Source organism: Xenopus tropicalis, chromosome 4, assembly GCF_000004195.4.
Source record: "Xenopus tropicalis strain Nigerian chromosome 4, UCB_Xtro_10.0, whole genome shotgun sequence".
NCBI classification, from domain to species: Eukaryota; Metazoa; Chordata; class Amphibia; order Anura; family Pipidae; genus Xenopus; species Xenopus tropicalis.
Genome location: NC_030680.2, coordinates 137,189,983 through 137,208,464, shown reverse-complemented (window position 1 = coordinate 137,208,464; position 18,482 = coordinate 137,189,983). Strand labels below are relative to the sequence as shown.

Here is an 18,482-nt window from a genome sequence, read left to right as displayed (position 1 = left end):
GGGTGCAACAGAGTTAATTAGGGACATTTATCATAGGGGATATCATGGATTTCCAGGGGAGTCACTATAGAGCCCTATCCTATACTTCCCAAGGGCCCGTTCCATACAGAACCCCAGGTGGATCCAATAAGGCTAAGACGTTCCACGGTGCCAGATACGATTTGTATTCGGTGATTACAGAGGTGCTGCCGGTTACCGGTATTATTCAGTGTAATCTGCTTAGAACATCTAGTCTGTGTATTGTGACTTATAAACCACTTTACCAGGCCACGGGCACCCTTTGCTCTGCCTGTTTATCCACAAATGCACTTTTAACCCTTAAAGCGCCTTCAATCTACTGCAGTACCATGAAAGTGCCATTGTGCCGGTGCCATAGACTCTACATTTACAGTTTGCCTTTTGGACTATGTGTTGCCGGTGGACTTGTGCCAGGTAGCTCAGTTTTTAAACTGGTGTGTATGTGTGTAGAGCGTATTGCTTCATTTCTGTGCTCCGCAGTGGACCTTAGGTCATACCTCCCAACATTTGAAATTTGAAACTTTTGACCACACCCATTTTTGCAACCACACCCCCTAAATACCACTCCCATTTTACAAAATTTGGCAGGTTATTTAAAGTTTGACCACATTTCTGGGGGTTTTGGGGGTCTTGTTTAATGTGTTATTACAGTTTTGCTAAAAAAAAATGTGAATTTGCCCCCCAAGAGACCTGTTTAGCTTATTAGTTTCAAGCAGCTGTAGTCTGTTAGCTTTTCTGGGCTCTCTGCCAAAAGCTTCTTTTTTAATTAAGTTTGAGAAACATTGTATCTTTTTTGGCATTCAATGCAGGAGATTAAAGGGAAATGAGGGACTTTTCAGTAAGAATCTGGGATTGCGGGCTGAGCTCTCAAAATCGGGACTGTCCTGCCAAAATTGGGACAGTTTGGAGGTATGCTTTAGGTCCGTAGCAAACTTTGGAGTTCTCCAGCCAAAATCTGCTCTGCTTATGCAATGACAGGCAGAGACCAGTACTATACACGCACATAGATATGGGGGGTCATTTACATACCCCAGGCACACCCCTTTGAATGCAGCCTTTTTTGCACTTTACGCACTGCTTGGGGTGTTATAAATGACCCCTAGGATGGTTTCTCTGCTGTTACTTAAAGAAATACTTTAATAGGAAAACATTTTTTTTCAAAACCCACCAGTTAATAGAGCTTCTCCAACAGAATCTTGTAATCTGTTTTTCAAAAACACAGATATTTTTATATTTAATTTTGAAATTTCAGCTAGCCATATTCTTCATTTCCCAGGGTGCCACAGCCATGTGACCTGTGCTCTGATAAACTTCAGTCACACTTTACTGCGGCACTGCAAGTTGGAGGGATATCCCCCCCCCCCCCACCAGCAGCCGATCAGCAGAACAATGGGAAGGGAGCAAGATGGCAGCTCCCAGTAGGTATCAGAATAGCACTCAATAGTAAGAAATCCAAGTCTGACTTGGGACTCCTCCAGTTACATGGGAGTAGGAGAAACAATAGGTTAGCTGAAAGCAGTTCTAATGTGTAGCGCTGGCTGAAAGCTCAGACTCGGGCACAATGCACTGAGATGGCGCCTACACACCAATATTACAGCTACAAATACATGTGTTGGTTCAAGAATAAAATGTTAAATGGGAGAGGGAATTATTTGCTATGTAAACTGTGTCATTTGAAATAATAAGTAAACCATAAAAATCATGACAGTATCCCTTTAACAAAACCATTGGTGGCTATTTTCCACCCAAGGAACTATGTGCAAGAGCCGGTGCAGCTGACTGGCATACTGTATGTATGGAGCTCACATTCCCTCTATTGTAAAACGTCGCCATTGTTCCAGCCCTGGCGTCACAGGGGCCCGTTAGCGAGTGGTCAGCAGAGGCTATTTAGCCTTCAAAAAAATCACTTGTGCCGCTCATCCACAGAGCACTATTCAGGCCATGTCTCCTGGGTCTGTTAGCCAGAAATTGGATTTTCTGAATATAATGCCGTGGCTTTATAGGAAACTGATTAGTGCTCACACTCCCTGGGGAGGCGCCGCATTGTTTTGGGTTTGTATAGAAGTTGTACAGCAATCAGCTCTACCCGCTCCCCAAACTTGTCAAACGTGCCTGAGCATCACTGATTATCTCCCCGGCTCTGTGCCTTCATCTACAGCAAAGCCATGGTGTGCTGATAGTTTTCTAGAACATTCTTTATTTTATTTAATTAATTTCCCAAGTGGAGAACAGTGGGGGTCCAGCCTAGCTCTAAGGGGTACCGCATGTGGGCATATTGGGCTTCAGACAGCCTTCTACCTGGGCACGCAGAACTTACAGTTAGTGAACTAGTCAAGCAGAACCTTTACCAGAGAACAAAAGCATAACTAAAGGTGGCCATACACTCTAAGATCACCCTAGGGCCAATTCGGTCATTTGGCGCTAGGGGTATGGGTATGGGGGGGGGGCGCATCAACAAGCCGACAGTCCCTGATACAACATTTCATTAGTGCCCATACATGGGGCAATAAGCTGCTGAATCGATCTAAGGGGCCGATATCAGCAGCTACAATTGCCCTGTGTATAGCCACCTTAAAACCTTGTAGGCCCCAGTGCAAAATTTTCTTTAGGGGGGCCCTTCCATGCACCACCCAGTGTGCCTCCTTATGCCGTGGCACTTTCTCCCAGTGGGGCCCCATGAAGCTGATAGGAGGCAGACAGAATTTGTTTTATAGTAGGAGAATCCTTCTCCATGCCAGTTTGGCGCCCTCTATTGGGAATAGTGCCACATCAACACCTTCTGGGGACTAGCCTATATGGCTCCTAGGCTGCTCAGTCCAGAAAAAATTAACCTGTGACTGTCTGTCTAGAACCTATTAAATTCTCTCACCTTACCCCCATGTCATACAAGCCTCCAGTCTGCTTTATTGATGCCCATTATGGCCAGATCCCCCCCACCAGCATGAAACTAAACCCCTTTACCCCCTTTACCTCTTTTTCAGCCGGAGGCTAAAGAGAAAGTGTTTCCCCAAAGAGTTGGCCCCGGGGGGGGGGGGTCCTGCATTTCGTGATATCACAGACCTGCCAATATAGGGGGTAGGTCACCTTTAAATAACCTCTTAGTATGTTAAAGAATATCCTATCCCGAGCAACTTTGCAATTGATCTTATTTATTTTTTATAATTTTTCTTATAGTTTTTTAATGTATTTTTTAAATGATTTTTAATTTTTAGCCCCTCTCCTATTCATATTCCAGTCTCTCGTCCACACCACTACCTGGTTGCTAAGGTAAACAAGACTATAGCAACCAATTAGCTGCTGAAAGTGCAAACTGGAGATCCGCTGAACAAAAAGCTAAGAAATGGGAAAAACCACAAAAAATGAATTGTCTCAGAATACGTCTATGTAACACTAAATACTAACCATCCCTTTAAATTGGCGGTTTACCTTTAAGTTAACTATTAGTATGTTATATAGAATGGGCTTATCTTGGCAATTTTTCAGTTGGTCTTTATTTTTTTTTAATGGTTTTTGAAGTATTTTCTTTCTTCTACTGACTCTTTCCAGCTTTCAAATGGGGGTCACTGACCCCGGCAGCTAAAACCTATTGCCCTTTGAGGCTACAATTTTAATGTTATTGTTACTTTCTATTACTTATCTTTCTATTCAGGCCTCTCCTATTCATATCCACGCATTTCCTTCCCACCACTGCTTAGTAAATTGCACCCCAGCAACCCATAGCTACAGATTTTTGATGCTCAGGACTTAGATGGGATCCCATTCACTCTATTATATCTGATGAAGGGCTGTGCAGATGTTGGCAGATGCTACTGAGGAAGGCCCAGTATGTCTGTCCCTGCTGGGACATCAGCTTGGGCACTAAAGACCTACATTTCACCTGCAAAGAAAAAAGGGCCTGTAATGCTTCATAGATTATGAAAATAAATTGCTTTACACTTGTTGTCTCTTATAAACATGTGGCGCCAACAGCAATTTTAGTGATTGCTTAACCAGTCATATTAAGGAGAACTGACAGCCCATTCTCAGGATGTGAGCAGCAATAAAAAGAAAGTGTATAATTATATATGATGCAATTGGTCATCAATCAGGGCCATACTGGGCCCCTACTAGCCCTGCCTCTGTATAATGTAGTGCAGCTAAAGGTAGTTTTTATCACAGTTACTATAATTCACATAAACCAGTACAGGTATGGGACCCCTTATCCGGAAACCCGTTATCCGTTATCTGAATTACGGAAAGCCCTTCTCCAATAGACTCCATTTTAATCAAATAATTCAGAATTTTAAAACTGATTTCCTTTTTCTCTGTAATAATAAAACAGTACCTGTACTTGATCCCAACTAAGATATAATTACCCCTTATTGGGGGCAGAACAGCCCTATTGGGTTTATTTCATGGTTAAATGATTCCCTTTTCTCTGTAATAATAAAACAGTACCTGTACTTGATCCCAACTAAGATATAATTACCCCTTATTGGGGCAGAACAGCCCTATTGGGTTTATTTAATGGTTAAATGATTCCCTTTTCTCTGTAATAATAAAACAGTACCTGTACTTGATCCCAATACGATATAAATAATCAATTAATGTTTTATTGATTTTTTAGTAGACTTAAGGTACAGAGATCCAAATTACGGAAAGGCCCCTTATCCGACATACCCTTGGTCCTGAGCATTCTGGATAACTGGTCCTATACCTGTATAAGCATACATTCCTGTATCTCCCTGGATCTGTTAGCCATTTTCTGGGATGACAGATGGAACCCAAACTATCATCCTGGCCTTAGCGCAGAGAGGCACAGAGTCACTTATAAAAGTGGCTTCATGCATATAACCAATCACATCATTACATCCACCTCCACAGTTAATCCATAATTTGGGCTTTTCATATTCTCCTGACTAAAGTGGGCCCCAGTGGTTAAGCATGGTTTCCATCTTAGAAGAGGACTGATTGACTGGAAGGGGATAAGTGATTGGGTGGGGTCACTCAGGCAAGTGTTGTACTTGAATTTCAATACTACTTGGCCCGGCTCTGATGGTTGGACAACAAATCAATGACAATTTAAGGGGTAGGACTGCCTATTTATAAGACTTACAGCATTTCTTTCCATTACTGGTTCCTGGTCCGTTTGTGAATTAAGTTAAGGCAACCTTGGACTGTGGGATTCTGGGAGTTCAACAAAAGCTGGAGAACGGCAGGTTGGACATTGAGCAGTTATGTAATATGTGTGCATGGTATGTCATTTATATTATGCTCAGTATTCCTATTTCTATTTGCTCAAGGATAAATTCTCTTTCTGCCGCACAACAGAGATGGAATTTGCCCTTGGATCCCCAATCGGGCCCAGATACCTATAAGTTTGTATTGTGATTATAGTACAGATATAGTACAGATATAGTACATCACCATGTCATGGTGGGCACCATGGGTTCTGGGCAGCTGCCATGGATTGTGCCAGAAAAAACAAAGTCCTTTTCCTTTATACACTCGCCAGGGATTTCTCTGGCTTTTCTGTATGGACAAAAAAAAAGAAAAGGAAAATCTTCTTGGAAACGGTTATTAAGCCCTAAATCCAGAGAAGGGCAATGCTCTCCTGTGGCAACAGCAGCTACAATTAACCCCTGGTTCATTCAGCAGACATTTGTAACACTCAGCAGCATTACTTTATAATGAAACAGGGCGCTCAGCAACAGATAATAAGAATCCAAAGTATCCCTGCTGGCAACAGCATTCCCGGCATGTTTCCTTAATCAGCCCAAAGCAGAATTCATCTCCCGCTGATCGTGGCTTGATTATGCATTGTACTCCCGGGGTAAAGGTACCCACTACACACAGGAGACTGTCAGCATCTCCTTGACTACCGCAGTAGTCTATAGGAACACTCATAATAGCTGTAGTTTGCAAATGTTTTTCAAAATCTGGAGAATGTTGTCAGGCAAACAAAAGCTTAAGCACTGACGGAGGCTTCTGCAGCCAAGCCTGAGCATGGAGAGGAACATGAGAGCGTGTTGCAGTTGTTCACATCATTTTCATATTGCAACATTCAATCACCCCAAACATGTCAGTCTGCTTTCTCTTTAAATACCGTAGCCCACGGATCCCCAATTTTTCTAACGTGTGAGCCACACTAAGGTTTAGGGGGTTGGGGAGTCACACAAGCATGAAAAAGGTTCTTTGGGGATGCCAAATAAGGGCTGTGATTGGCTGTTTGGTAGCCCCATGGGGACTGCTGGCCTGCAGGAGGCTCTGCTTGGAGTAAAACTGGGTCTCTGGGCTGCCAAAACTTGTCTCCAAGCCAGATGTGTAAAAATGGCACCTACTTTGGGGCCACTGGGAGCAACATCAAAAGGGATGAGAGCAACACTCTGGTTGGGGGATCACTGCTGAGACTTTAGTTGGTTGCCACAATGGCTGCATGAATATAGGCCTCCATAGTCAGGATCAGACTTTAGGCCCAAAAGCTCCAGAGAATCAGACTGAGTTATATAACACAGATGAGGCTCCACAAGCAATAAGCATTTAGGGAACATGCACCTTAGCTTTACTAGTCCATGACTAGTCCATGACTAAAATGGGATTTTGCAGAGACTCCCTTATGTACCCAAGCAGAACACGTAAATTGCTACTGATGAATGGAGACTTGAGATGAACCAAGATTTCCAGCAGTTCCATAGTACCATAGTGGCAGCAGATGCAGTCCTATAAATGGCCATGTGGAATGGTGTATGTGGGTCAAGCAAAGTGCATATACAAGAACATGAAATCTAATTAATATTATTTGACCCAATAATATCAAAAGCCCTAATAACCCAGAACCTGTTGGTCAAGTCTGAGATGGCTATCCTTGGAGCAAGTCAGAATCCCTATATGAGCAGTTGATAGGAGAAGTCTTTTACTACAGTGCGGCACAAAATGAACAGATAAGCTGAATACCATAGAAACTTTTGAGGGAAATAATTGTATTTGTTTGAGTGTACATTTTTTGGTAGGATGTTTGATTGACTATTTATATTTACGTTACAGGCTGGAAATACTGGAGGAATGATAGAATTGTGACTCAGTAAAGATATTGGATATGAGGTAATGCTATTTTTGATACATCATTCATTGTATGATATTATGATTGGATGATTATTGAGGAACCAGTGGGATCTTGACTGATGATTAGTGATGCCCAAATTGCCTATTTTCCCTGTGGGTTTGGGAACCTTAACATATTTTGCTATGGGACCTAGAATCATTTAGAATCTCCAGTACAGTTGAGTGCATGGACTGCACCCCATCAAAGGGCTCTACCATAGAGTTCCTATGACTGTATGTGTGTCTCCATAGGGTCCTTATGATCCATAGGGTAGTTATTAAGACCAAGGATCCTTAGCCATACATCATTGCCACCTCCAACTGGTCTTAACCAGAACTGCTTTTATTTCCCAACCCCAGGTCCTATGAATGTTTGTTTAATCAGTACAAACAGAAGCATGGAGATACGTTTCCATACCCAGCACAACTGGTTTTGGATGTTTTAAAGCCTTCTGGGCTACAAACAGCTGCCCAAACAACCAGTGAAATGAGAGCAAACTACAAGATTGTATGATTTGCTCTGAAAAATGGCCTGACTTAGGTTCAGCCTGTTCCCTGCTTGGCTTTAATACATACTGGTGCCCTGATTATCTCTAAAATATATCCATTAACATGGGTAGGGCAGCTTGCAGGAAAACTATTGGTGCATCTTATCAATCCTGTTCATGGTAGAATGTTTAAGGTCATATTTAATATTATGTGCATATTATTATGTTCTGAGAAGTAGGTCATGTCCACAGCAATCTCCATGTTTTTTTGTCTTTACACAGTGGCAGTGAGTAGCCAAGCGATGCTTCCAAAATCAGCCCTGTTTTTTTAAGTGATGGAGTCCATGGCACTTGCCCGGGACAGACAAGTAAATCCACTGAAAGAACCTGCACAGATATTCCAGAAGCCCAGGGGAACCTGCAATACACACAGTGAGTGTCTATGTGAATCCAGACCAGTGACGTCTCCATTAAGTTTGCACCGTAAGGCTTTCTGTCTTGTTAGTTTAATTATGGTTCTTTGTGGCCATCATTGTAAACACACACAAATATCCATAAGGCAACCCTGTCATTTCAAACTACACCCTGATGGGCTGATTGTAAGTCCTTAATAAAGACTATAAGATACATTGCATGAACTCTTATGCACACAGCAGTAATAGTGATGAAATTCTAAAGAACTTTAATAGCATCTGTAGGATTTCTGGTCAGCCATACAGTAATAACCACGTGCTGCCTGACAAACAACAGTGCAGCCATGCTTTATGGCAGGTTTTTTTGCTATCCTAATAACAGGGCACAAGATTCAAGGACCCCATGTCTAAATAACAGTTACTTAGGCAAACCTAGGGGGCGCTAGGGGGCAGCAATGCAGCTTTGTGTTTATAAAAGATAAGTAAACCTTTAGAATATAAGAAATTGATGAGAGATCTATTCTAAGCACTTATGCAATTTACATTCATTGATTATTATTATTTTTTTTTTAATTCAAAGATATTAAGGGATAATGTACTGTCAATATGGATAAATTTTGTCACAACAGCATTACCTGCTGGTCAGTTTCCGACAGTGATCCAGTCAAGGAACTTGTTAGAAGAAAGAAAGAGGGCTGATTTGATGTTCTTCTGGTTAGGAAAGTGTGAAAAGTTATCTAAGGTTTCGAATGTTATTAGTAACCAGAAGAACATCAGACCAACCCTCTTTCTTTCTTCTAACAAGTTCCTTGACTGGATCATGGTTGGAAACTGACCAGCAGGTGGTGCTGTTGTGACATAGTTCATTTATATTAGCAGTACTTTATACCTTAATATCTTGGAAGTAAAAAAATATATAAAGAATAAATGTCAATTGCAAAAGTGCTTAGAATAGTACCCTCAACAATTTTACATTTATTTTTAAGGTTTACTTATCCTTTAATAGATATATTACATTTTAGAGTGTTTTATTTGCCGTATCCCATTTCTGCAACCTCTTTGCTACTCACGGAGAATTCTGTAAGCCAAACGGGGTTCCTGAACACTTCCAATATTGCTCTGATGAGGCACATTGAATAAATCCTTTACTATTTACAATTCTATCATTTGGCTGCAGACAGACAGAAATGAACCTAAAATGAAAGGCTAAAGTAATGCGACAGCCCCTTTACCTGCAGCAAACAAACGCACTTCACGTGCAACATTGAGAAACGTGACCAAATACAATAAACTCCAACCTATCGCCTCCTGTGAATGTCTGGGAAATTTAGGTCAGCCATAATCCATGCTCAGAAGCGTAAAGTGCTGCTTTTTGGAGAATAAAGTTCAAATGTGCCGTCCCCAGCGATTCCCCCCGCACTCATCTGTGTAGAGTGTCAGGGAGAAGAACTCATGACACACTTTTACTGCTCTCATGTATTATACATGCCTGTCTGTGTAGCGGAGCTTTATGTATTGGTTACACTGAGGCCTTGTGATGTAGGTCACACGGATCTACTTTCCCAAGCAGAGTTTCTATCACAAGTGTACAGGTAGCTCCATAATAAAGACAGTGTTCCCATATCAATGTGGTTCTGTTAGTTAGCATCCCAAGAGCCATGGGTCATGTATAAAAATATATACTGTCCCCCTGTGATCTACTCTTGCTTCCTGGCCACCGTCGCGAGATCTACCATAATAGAAATAGCACGCCATCTATGGCGCAGTGCAATCTGCAAGAAAAAATATCAGTAATAATGGGCCTTGTACCAGCATTATAAACATGGCCGTGTTTATCACAAGCTGAATTTATTCAACATAAGGGCAGGTGTAGGGTGAGTAAGTCACACTGGTACTTACTGTGTGTAGCCGTGTAGCACTGTAGCGGCACAGTTCTAGGCACGCTTTTCCTTTTAAGCGCTCATTCCACCTACGATGCGTTGTATGTAGTGATGAGCGAATCTGTCCCATTTCGCTTCACCATAAAATTTGCGAAACGGTAATAAAATTTGCAATACGGCGAAAAATTCTTGAAACGCATTTGTTACACGATTTATTTTGTCGCCCGCGCTTTTTTATCACCCACATCTATTTTTTTTGTCGCCTGTGTCTACTTTTTTTGCCACCCGTGCTTTTCTGACGCTACCGCACCCTTTTTTTTTTGTCACCCGCGCTTTTTTATAACCCACATCTATTTTTTTGTCGCCCGCGTCTATTTTTTAATGCAATTTTTTATCGCCCACATCTAATTTTTTGTCGCCCGTGTCTACTTTTTTTTGTCACCCGCGCTTTTCTGACGCGACCACAACCTTTTTTTTGTCGCCCGCGCTTTTTTGTCACCCACATCTATTTTTTTGATGCCCGCATCTATTTTTTGCCGCCTGTGTCTATTTTTATTGTCGCACGCGCTTTTCTGACGCAACCGCACCCAATTTGATGCGACTACGCCCAATTTGATGTGTGCCAAAATTCTGTGCAACAAATTTTTCCGCGCCATTTTTCACGGGAGTTTTATGAAACAATTCGCCAATGCCGAAATAAGGAAATTCGCTGCGAATCCATGACTGGCAAAACAATTTGCTCATCACTAGTCGTATGTGCCCATTCCCCTAAGACGCTGCGTACGTATGCATTCTTATTAGATGTGCCGTACTTCCACTTAGACGCGGCCTACCAGAAACTCACGGGGATCAACTGGTAGACCCTGATCGACGTATTGGCCACCCCTGCTGTAGCCTGCTAGCACCGGCCACATTTCCCTACTAGAAACAGGGTTATATAGTATTGTGTGGAACGTTTCTCCATTGTCCATATGATTAGAAGTGGCTGACGTTGTTAAATCTAAAACATGGCAACCTTCATACCCTTGTAGGAACTTTCCCCTCAACAAGTTTGGGCTCAGTACAGGGGGGCACATACCAGAGACGTGGTTTGATGTCTATTATCTTTCAGTCGTCTGTCGTTACCTTCTCCTTTTCCTCATCTCGGCAGCGGCTAAATGTAACCTTGATGTCACTCTGCTTGTGTCTAGTGACAAGCTAATATTCTGCTGGAGCTGGGAGCCCCCAACATGATGAATTGCTCCCCGGCTGGAGGATTCTTTCCATGTCTTATACCTGTCAGCCGTCCTGCCGACATATTTAAATAGAAGCTCGTGTGTAAATTTGTTGCATGACAATTTCATGTCACAGAGCGATGAGGAGCCAAATAGAAATGATTCCGTGTGGGATTTAGTGATCTCTTATAGTACAAGTGTGCAAATAATGATACACACGAGTAACATTGATTATTATATTGTCTTATGGAATGTACATTAAAAGAAATCAAACCTACACTGGGTCAGCAAATGCACTCGAGGAAAGTAATGAATAGATCATTAATTCATGGTATAAATCAGGGCAATTATTTGTCAGCTAACAGTAAATATTAGTGGCTGGACTGTTCTCATTACATTTCCCTAGAGAAAATATAAAAATAGTTTCATTGTACAGTTCTGCAGAATATGTTGGGGCTTTTAAAGATAGAAAACAAGGAACTGATTCCTTCACTCACAAAGACCGATCCCTAAAATGTTTTTCAGCAGTAAAAAATAATTGAGTCTTTTAAAATCATAAATGTTTTGGTTATAGACCATTAGAGACCATTAAAAAGCAAAATGTGCTCAATTATATTTTTAAAGGATAAGTAAACCTTTAAAACAATGTCAAATTGACAAAGTGCTATTCTAAATACTTTGGCAATTGACATTTATTATTTTTTTTAAGATTTTAGGATATTAAGGTGGATGTGTACTGTTGATACAAATGAATTTTGTTACTGCAGTGCCACCTGCTGGTCACTTTTAAACCATGCTCCTGTTGAGGAAGTTGTCAGGAGAAAGTAAGAGGACTAGACTGATGTTCTTCTGTTTAGGAATGTTTATAATGTTTTTCCTAACCAGACCAGACCGCTTTGCTTCTTCTGATAAGTTCCTTGATTGGATCATGGTTGGAAAATTCACTGATGCTACAGGGCCCAGTCTGTAATGGTACAGAAGGATCAGCTCAAACAAGTTCTCAGTGGCTGAGAGAGGTAAAGTTGTCTGGAAAGCCTAATTAGAGTACACCCTGGACTACAACAACAACAAACATTTGTAAAGCGCTTTTCTCCCGTAGGACCCAAAGCGCATAAGCTTGTCTCATCTCAGTACATATCTATGTGTGCAGAGGAAAAGTTATGTGGCCATAAATGCCAGGCTAAACAGGTGGCTTTTCAGTTTTGATTTAAACGTGTCCAGGGTTGGAGCTGTCTTGATCCCGTTTGGCAAGGCATTCCACAGGGTAGGGGCAGCATGACAGAAAGCTCTGGATCCAAAGGTTTTCAGTTGAACTCTGGGGGTGGTCAGATTATTGGATCCATTTGATCTAAGATTGTGGGAGGTGTGACGTTGTTGCAGCAAGTCCTTCAGGTATCCGGGGCCCAGGCCATGTAGGGATTTGAATGTCAGCATGCCAATTTTGAAAAGGATTCTCCATTTTATGGGTAGCTAGTGTAGTGAGCGAAGGATTGGTGTTATATGGCAATGGCGGGGTTGGCTTGTTAGCAATCTTGCGGCAGCATTCTGTACTAGCTGCAGGCGGTGTAGGTCTTTATTTGGAAGGCCTGCATAGAGGGCATTGCAATAGTCCAGTCGTGATGTGATGAAGGCGTGAACTAGTGTTGGGAGAACCTCAGAAGGAATGAGGTGTTTAATTTTTGCAATATTCCTTAGGTGATAGAAGGAATGTTTCACCACAGCTGAAATTTGGCTCCTGAAGTTTAATTCCCCATCAATTAGTAAACCCAAGCTGCGCACAGTGTTGGAGCTAGCAAGATCTGAGGTCCCTAACCTCAGTGGCATTGACTGTGTCTGGAGCTGCTTTGCTGTTAGGCGCTGGCTACCGATGACAAGAACTTCAGTCTTGTCAGCATTTAGTTTGAGCCAGTTTTCGTTCATCCACTCCTGAAGTTCAGCTAGGCTTGAGTTTATTTTTGGGATAGGATCTGTCGTGTCGGGTTTAAATGACATATATAGCTGGGTGTCATCAGCATAGCAGTGGTATGTCAGACCGTGTTTTTGAATGATTTTCCCAAGTGGCAGCATGTATATGGTAAAAAGCAAAGGGGATAGTATTGAGCCCTGGGGCACGCCATATTTTAGTGGTACAGGGTTGGACTGGAAAGGCCCCAAGGCTACCCATTGTGTTCTGCCAGCCAGGAAGGAAGAGAACCATTGGAGGACTAAGCCATTAATGCCACAGTACTCTTGCAGTCTGTTAAGCAAGATTTCATGGTCGACTGTTTCAAAAGCCGCTGAGAGATCAAGCAATATCAGGATGGAGCACTCGCCCCTGTCTCTGGCCATGAGTAGGTCATTGCAAATCTGGGCAAGGGCTGTTTCACAGCTGTGGTGCTTCTTGAAGCCAGATTGTAGGAGGTCAAAAATGTTGTTCGTTGAGAGTCTGGCTTCAAGTTGGAGATATGCAGCCTTCTCGATAACTTTTCCCAAAAGGGGAGGTTGGAGACAGGCCTGTAGTTGCTTAGAATATCTGGGTCTAGGGATGGTTTCTTGAGTAAAGGCCTGATGATTGCTTCTTTCAGACAGGTAGGAAACTTCCCTGCTTGCAAGGAACAGTTGACTATCTTGTGAAATGCTGGCCTGAACAGATTAGTGCATTTCAGCATGAACTAAGTTGGGCCAGGGTCCAGGTCGCAGGTAGTCTGGCGGAGGTTTAGAAGGTTTAGACTACTAAGAGAACAGTTTCTGTTGGTTTGGTACTTGTGAGCTGGAGGAAAGAAGAGGAAAAACTTGACAAGCCTTGACGTGATTGACAATATATAAGTACAAACCTGCTTGAAGCAGGACCTAATTCCAGGTCTTGAATTACTTTTTTCTGAGTGCTATTTTGCACCCATTGCCGTGCCTATAGCCCATACAATGACCAACATCTACAAACAAATGTATAACCTTGCATAGGTGCATCAGACCCTGAGCATGGTAGAGACTTGGGGCCCCATTAACTCACTGATGAGGTAGTGTCCAGGCCTGAGAAGGTGCAACTGTTCTTGATGAAAAGAATAGGAAATAGCAAGTATAGTTGGGCAAGATGGATACATAAAGCAAAGATGGCAACCAAACACTTTCTAACATTCCTATCCTGTAACCTTTCATTACTTGTTGAAGTAGGGCCACTAAAAGACATCATTATTATGCTGCTGGGACCAGGGTCGGACTGGGGGGGGTGCAGGGCCTACCAGGGCTTCTGCCTCAGGGGCCCCTGCACCCCCCAATGATGGCCCCCGCCGCCTTCACACCCTACCCCCCGCAGGGCCCCCAACACCCGTCTGACCCCCTCCCCCCCTTACCTGCAGCACATCGGGGGAGGGACCAGCGGATCAGTGTAGCAACCTGTGGGGATCGGGCGCGGTGCCCCAGTGGCACAGTCCAACGCTGGCTGGGACTAAATCTTTTAGTCTTAGTGGGGCTCCCTAATGATAGTTAGTTACATAGTTACATAGGGTTGAAAAAAGACCATTGTCCATCAAGTTCAACCCATCCGAGTAAACCCAGCACACCTAACCCCCACCTACCAATCTATACACTCACATACATAAACTATATATACAACCAGTAATACTAACTGTAGATATTAGTATCACAATAGCCTTGGATATTCTGCTTGTTCAAAAACTCATCCAGGCCCCTCTTAAAGGCATTAACAGAGTCTGCCATTATCACATCACTAGGAAGGGCATTCCCCAACCCCACTGCCCTCACTGTGAGGAACCCCCTACGCTGCTTCAAATGGAAGCTCCGTTCCTCTAATCTAAAGGGGGGGCCTCTGGTGCGTTGATTGTTTTTATGGGAAAAAAGAACATCCCCCAACTGCCTATAATCCCCTCTAATGTACTTGTACAGAGTAATCCTGTCCCCTCGCAAGCGCCTCTTTTCCAGAGAAAACAACCCCAACCTCGACAGTCTCACCTCATAGTTTAACTCTTCCATCCCCTTTACCAGTTTAGTTGCAGTCTCTGCACTCTCTCCAGCTCATTAATATCCTTCTTAAGGACTGGAGCCCAAAACTGCCCCCCATACTCAAGGTGAGGCCTTACCAGGGACCTATAAAGGGGCAAAATTATGTTCTCATCCCTTGAGTCAATGCCCTTTTTTATACAAGACAGCACTTTATTTGCTTTAGTAGCCACAGAATGACACTGCCTGGCATTAGACAACTTGTGATCTACAAAAACCCCTAGATCCTTCTCCATTAAGGAAACCCCCAACACACTACCATTCAGTAGATAGTTCGCGTTTATATTATTTCTACCAAAATGCATAACTTTGCACTTGTCAGCATTGAACCTCATTTTCCAGTTTGCTGCCCAGTTTTCCAATTTTGTCAAATCGCTCTGCAAAGCGGCAGCATCCTGCAGGGAACTTATAGTTTTGCACAATTTAGTGTCATCAGCAAAAATAGAAACAGTACTCTCTATGCCCACCTCCAGGTCATTAATAAACAAGTTAAAAAGCAAAGGACCAAGGACTGACCCCTGCGGTACTCCACTAACCACACTGGCCCAATTAGAAAATGTTCCATTTACCACCACTCTTTGTACTCTATCCTTCAGCCAGTTCTCTATCCAATTACAAATATTATGTTCTAGGCCAATATTCCTTAATTTGATCATTAACCTTCTGTGAGGTACTGTATCAAACGCTTTAGCAAAATCTAAGTAGATGACATCAACTGCCATTCCAGCATCAAGGTTCCTGCTCACCTCCTCATAAAAGGCGACTAAATTAGTCTGGCAAGATCTGTTACGCATAAAACCATGCTGGCACAAACTAATAGTATTGTGAACTGCAATGTATTCAAGCATCCTATCCCTTATTACCCCTTCCAGAAGCTTTCCTACTACTGATGTCAGACTAACAGGCCTATAGTTTTCAGGCTGAGAACGAGATCCCTTTTTAAATAATGGCACCACATTAGCAATCCGCCAGTCTCTCGGCACCATGCCAAACCTCAACGAATCCTGAAAAATTATGTGAAGAGGCTTGGCAATCACAGCGCTCAGCTCATCCTGGACCTTTGTTTACCTTAATGATAGGGTCCCAGTCAAGAGTCTATGGGGACTTTTAAGTCTAAATGTTGATTGGTTGCTATGGGCTAAATCAATGCACAGAGGATAAAGATGGCAATATGAGGGTTAAGTAAGTTGGCTGTGCAGTCTTCTCTGTATGTTCACTCCTGAGCTACACTCACATTATATAATAATAATAACCCACTCTCTGCCATGTGTAGAAAGGACATCTGTTGGTGAAGGACACTCCAGTCTCCCATCTGCCCTGCTGACAGTCATGTCAGTGTAATTGATAGAGGAGGTCAGAATTCATTCAAATGGAAGCTTTGCGCGCTCGCTGTACCTTTTATTTGACACGGTGGCGACTCCTACTCATCAGCTTGATGGATCTGACATTGTATTAATTCTTAGCAGTTACTCTTTACTAAAGGAGTATTTTTGTTATATACAATAAATAAAGAAATAGTATCTTTTGTATAAAACTTAGTCTGATTATATCACAAAAAGTCTATTTTTCACTTTTCTCTCGCTGGGAAGAGTAGTTGCCATTAATTGTTGCAATTTCCTTCCCCTCCAGAAGGTGGGAGCAGAGATTTAATGCAATTACTAGGGCAGAGTCCTGCACAGGTCTATTTTTTTTAAAAAAACAACTGGCACCTAAACCTGCAACCTACATTTTTACCAATTTGGACCCTCTACCCGACCATCAGCTGCCTTACTCACCCACTGATGACCATTATATTAGACATGCTGTTGCAGCAAACTGGAATTGACATAATCGGAAGTGGGCAGAAACATGAAAAATATAGGTTTAAAGAAGTACAATTTGCTTTTATTAGTCCTGCGATCCGACCCACTGACCCTCACCCTACCCACAACTCACAGGTTATATGCGGATACCTGACCCACTGTAGGACTCTATGCTAGGGTTCATTAATTGATAGCAGGGAAGGGTACAATTTGCAAAAAATGGCGCATGAATTTTGCACTCTGTCCAGGGTGTTGCACCTTTTCCCATGAATACAGCACTGCCTGCTTTTGGAAGCTCTGTATTCAGGACAGACAGGCAGCACATGGCCAACCCACTGGAAGTACCTTTGCTTGCACGTCATGTAGGCACACAATCTAGGGGTCACCAGTTGGCACAGGAGGTCATTTACCCTTGTCTCCAAGAGAGCAGCGCTACGCACTTTTCTCTGGTTTCTATAATCTGGCACAAGCTGCAGAGGGCCCAGCTATTCCCATTAGTTCAGGGAATTGGCTGTATGAAGCTTGATGTAGGCTTGGCAGGGCCTAAACCTAAGGTGGCAAGAATCTAAGGGCTTCAGCTGTTACCTTCTGGAGCACTAAAACATTATTTTGCCCAGTCCTGCGCTTAAGGGCAAACATTATTTTGCCCAGTCCTGCGCTTAAGGGCAAATGCCCATACCTGATGCACTCTTACCTTCCAATTTGTGCCTGTATGTTACCCAACCACTTAGATTGTAAGCTCTACGGGGCAGGGACCTCCTTCCTACTGTGTCTCATACCACATGGCACTTATATATATATTTATTGTATTTATTTATTATATCACTTGTCCTCCCTGTGTGTAATTTTGTATTCTGTAAGACTGTACAGCGCTGCGTACCCTTGTGGCGCTTTATAAATAAAGTTATACATACATACATACAATTCCCAACTGATTTGTTTTATTTTTATTTTGTGTCTTAATTGCAGTTTTGCAATAATTTTCCTCTTAATTCATCCCCCCTTCAATCTGTAGATACAGTTTAGTCGCACTAAGCAGCGACCCCAGCCACCAGAAAGCACTGGGAAGCTTAACTATTATGGGTATTATATATAACTTTGGGCCCTCTCCCATTAATCTTCCACATTGACATGCAAACCACTGCTGACTAAGGTCAGTTACCCTAGCAACCATATAGCCATTTGAATGCCAGGGGAGGGCTGAGGAACAAGAAAGTTAATTAATATGAAGAACAGCTGCAACTTGTGTAACCCCAAATGTCTATGTGATGCCAAAAGTTAATCCTAAGGGGAACTACTGTAAATGTTGAACATACACTGCTCACCCCGCTCATGTAATTTAACAGCCGTTGCATGTGGTGTACAGAGGCCGCTGATTAAGAGGTGGAGAGGGGCTCTGTGATTTCTTAAGGACATAAGTAAATTACAACATACCTTACTGTTTTATCCTTAACTAGTGATGGGCGAAATGTTTTGCCAGGCATGGATTCGTGGCAAATTTCGGCGTTTCGCCATTGGCAAATTGTCATGGGCGACAAAATAATAGCCGCGGGCGACAAAAGAATAGCCGCGGGCAACAAAAGAATAGCCG

General features: G+C 42.7%; 1 protein-coding gene across 2 annotated transcripts in view; it reads left to right on the top strand.

The window, feature by feature from the left end:
• The window catches only part of gpr22l (G protein-coupled receptor 22 like), a 163,655-nt gene that overhangs the window by 124,615 nt on the left and 20,558 nt on the right, over positions 1 to 18,482 (top strand). For both annotated transcript variants that reach the window (XM_004914098.4, XM_031901182.1), the window contains 2 exons: positions 7,042 to 7,098; positions 7,869 to 8,018. The gene's annotated coding sequence lies outside the window, so the exon portion shown is untranslated. The remainder of the gene's footprint in view (positions 1 to 7,041; positions 7,099 to 7,868; positions 8,019 to 18,482) is intronic.